The 3,327-nt window shown below is 39.0% G+C and overlaps 1 pseudogene; it reads right to left on the bottom strand.

Annotated features, from left to right (window-relative positions):
* Window positions 1–2,987, bottom strand: part of LOC115363276 (amine sulfotransferase-like) — a 5,619-nt pseudogene extending 2,632 nt beyond the window's left edge.
* Between the last annotated feature and the right edge of the window lie 340 nt (window positions 2,988–3,327).

Raw genomic sequence — 3,327 nt, 5'->3', positions numbered from 1 at the left:
ATCTGTCTGTCTATCTATCTATCTATCTATCTATCTATCTATCTATCTATCTATCTATCTATCTATCCATCCATCCATCCATCCATCCATCCATCCATCCATCCATCCATCCACTCCTGATCAAAATTGTAAGACCAGTTGAGAAATTGCAAGAATTTACATTTTTCACTGTTGGATCTTAAGAAGGTTCTAAGTAGAGCTTCAAAATGCAAAAAAAGAAGAAAAGGGAGTGAGACAGAAACAAAAAACTGAGTAGGCAACTTATTGCAAACAACCACTGAAATAGGCTGTTCATCAGCTGATCAAAAGTTTAAGACCACAGCCTTTAAAAGCCCAAATCTTCGCAAAAATGTGGATTCAGTGTCATTTTCTGTCAGGTATCCACACTGTCATGACCTCCTGATGACAAAGGCAAAAAAAGCTTTCTCTCTTTGAACGCAGTTGGATTGTTGAGCTGTATAAGCAAGGCTCAACAACAAGGCCCTCACGGCGTGCCATTGCTGCTGAGGTTGGACGCAGTAAGACAGTCATTTTAAACTTCTTAAAAGATCTTGAGGGTTATGGAACAAAAAAAGTCAAGTGGTACACCCAAAAAAAAATTCACCGGCCCTGAGCCGGAGGATCCAACTGGCTGTCCATCAAGACAAGTTCAGTTTTGCACCTCATAGCATTTACTCCATGTTAGTTTGGTGTATTTTCCAAAGAAGCAAGAAGACATCAATTCAAAGCATGTTATCTACATTCAGACCTACTTGTTACTAGTGTATTTCCTGTAACAAACAAACAAACAAACAAACAAAAAAACAAACAAACAAACAAACAAAAAACAATCAAACAAAAACAGCAATAACACTGAAAACATTTGGTCAGTCTCCACCTTTGAGTTAATAGTGCACTCAGTAAAGATGTCTTTCTCACCAGTGGTGATCACATTACCAAAATACAAATCTGAAAAGCACACTTTATTGTAGGTAACTACAGAAGTACTCTGAAAAGTTATGTTTGATCAAGATTAAGTAACTCATTATTTTCTAAGAGTAGTAACATGGTAAAGCAACTACTAACTAGCAGCCAAGTTCATCTTCATTCTCTTAATCTATTTTTGTTAGTGTTCTGTGCTCTTGGTTTCTCATTTCTCCCAAATATGATGGCGCATATCAGCTAGAAAACATTATTTTACTGGTTATCTTTGTAATTACATATCAGCAGCATAATTTGTCATCAGACATATACAAATATGATTAAGCTGCTTATTTCTTGGACTGAGAAAACTGTGACAAACATCTTCTAAGGTTGTGGCAGCAGCTCAGTGTCCCAGATGAACTTCAGTCCCAGATCACCCAGTCGCTCCTGGAGGATCTGATCAAACGTCTCACTCTGGGCCACAGTAAAGGTGTTCTTCCAGTCACCGATCTTACCTGAAAAAAAATAAATGTATATGCCTGCTGTCTGTTTACATTAACCTGTACAGGATCTGCAGTTCAGATGATAAATTACCTTTGCGCATGAATTGTCCTTTGAGCATTTCCTCTGGCAGGAACTGATAATTGGCCTTTGGGTCATTCTTCATGCTCCTGAAAGTAGTTTTCTCAACAATTTGATCAATCACTGCTTCACTCAGGTTTTTGCCTAGGAAGCTGCAGATCTTAAATATTGCTGCCTTCAGGTCCTAAAAGAGAAACACAATAAAATAGAGAAACAAAATCAAGCAGAGCAGAGAAAGAAAGCTTTTAGCATTGTTCAAGAAATGACTTACTTGATGGTTAATATTAATAGACATAACTCACATTATGAATGAGCATTTTTGTTCCAGACTCTTCACCAGCCTCAGCTAAATGATCCCTAAAACTCCTGAGGGGAAACGTTGAGCCTGGCAGAGTTCAATCTTACCAAAACCATCTCTTCATATGTCAGGAAAAGGATGTTGTACTGGTCTCTCTTAGAATGCCACTCCCTGATGTGATCAAACCAGGATGATCCAGCAACTGTTTAATGACATGAAATTCATATTCTTGGTTAAATATTCACCTCAAATCATATCTTTTATTGGATATTTATGAAACACAATAAGGCAATATCTGTGAATGAGGAAATATGGCCAAAGTGCTTAAGGCCATAGTCTGCAGATAAAAAAAAAAAAAAAAAAAAAAAAAGTCTTACTTTTTTTTCCCCTTTTTTGAACACCAAGGTGGCCCTCTTCACTTTCCACATCTTTGATAATCAGTAAATGTTTTTGTTAACTCACCATTTCCCACCAAATATTGATCCAAAAAGTCCTCAAAGTTCTTCGGGGTCTCAAACCCAGTAAAGATACTGCAGAAATGGTAATAGGACACAATGTTGTCCTTGGGGTTCCGCATCACATAGATAATCTGCCATGTAAATGTACAACAGTCAGATAAGAGCCCGTCTCTCTTTAATGGGGAAAGAACTAGATGTGAAACACACACTTTGATTAAACTGTTCCAATTCAACACATAGTCTGTTGTTCAGTCTTTTACCTTTGCCCTCTTATTCTTCAGACCTGGAGGCATGAGGGTGGGGGTGAGATGAGATGTAAAGAGGCGTGGAGAAGGTCGTAGCGAGTAGTCTTTAGGATCTTCTATGTACTCCAGCCACGGCATTTGCTTAGAGTTGTCGGAATAAGCAGGAAGATCAGTGTCTTGCTCCGAGATGGAGATGATGATGTTCTGAGTCCATATGGTTCCTGTGTGTAAAAAGCTCAGAGACATCTGAATATGGCTCCTACCTTATTATGACAGTGCATCAAGTCAAGAAATACATAAAAATGATAGCATTCTTGGCTAAATATGGCATTAAATTTCTAAGACGTCATTGTACTCACCTGACTTTGGGTATGTGACCAGGAATATGTCACTGTCACGGATCTCAAAGGTCTGGAGTGAATCAATGTACTCTGCAGTGGTGTATCCCATGACAAAATTGTGGTTCTTATATTTGCACAGATAGTTGCTGATCTGTTCCATTCTACCTCAATCAGGGAGATCCAAGCTTACTGCCACCTAGTCACAGCCAATATGAACGTGCCAGGCAAAGAGGAGCAGATATTAAAACAGAACAACTACTGGTTGGACTTTGACAGGGTACGTACCATTTGTTTATCCTACGTCTTGTTTCCTTTCCTTCCTCACCACCTTGTCTGCTACCAGATAGGAGGATTAGGGTGAAAAGAAACTGAAGGGAAGAAAGTGAATGAGGAGGGACAGTGATCACAACTGCTAGAACTCTGAGTCCATATTGGTGAAGTGACCTGATCACAAACTTCCAGTCTTATAGGCAAGGTCTGGGGTTCGCTTTGCGATTCAA

This window comes from Myripristis murdjan, chromosome 8, assembly GCF_902150065.1.
Source record: "Myripristis murdjan chromosome 8, fMyrMur1.1, whole genome shotgun sequence".
NCBI classification, from domain to species: domain Eukaryota; kingdom Metazoa; phylum Chordata; class Actinopteri; order Holocentriformes; family Holocentridae; genus Myripristis; species Myripristis murdjan.
This window is presented reverse-complemented; position numbering and strand designations above follow the sequence as displayed.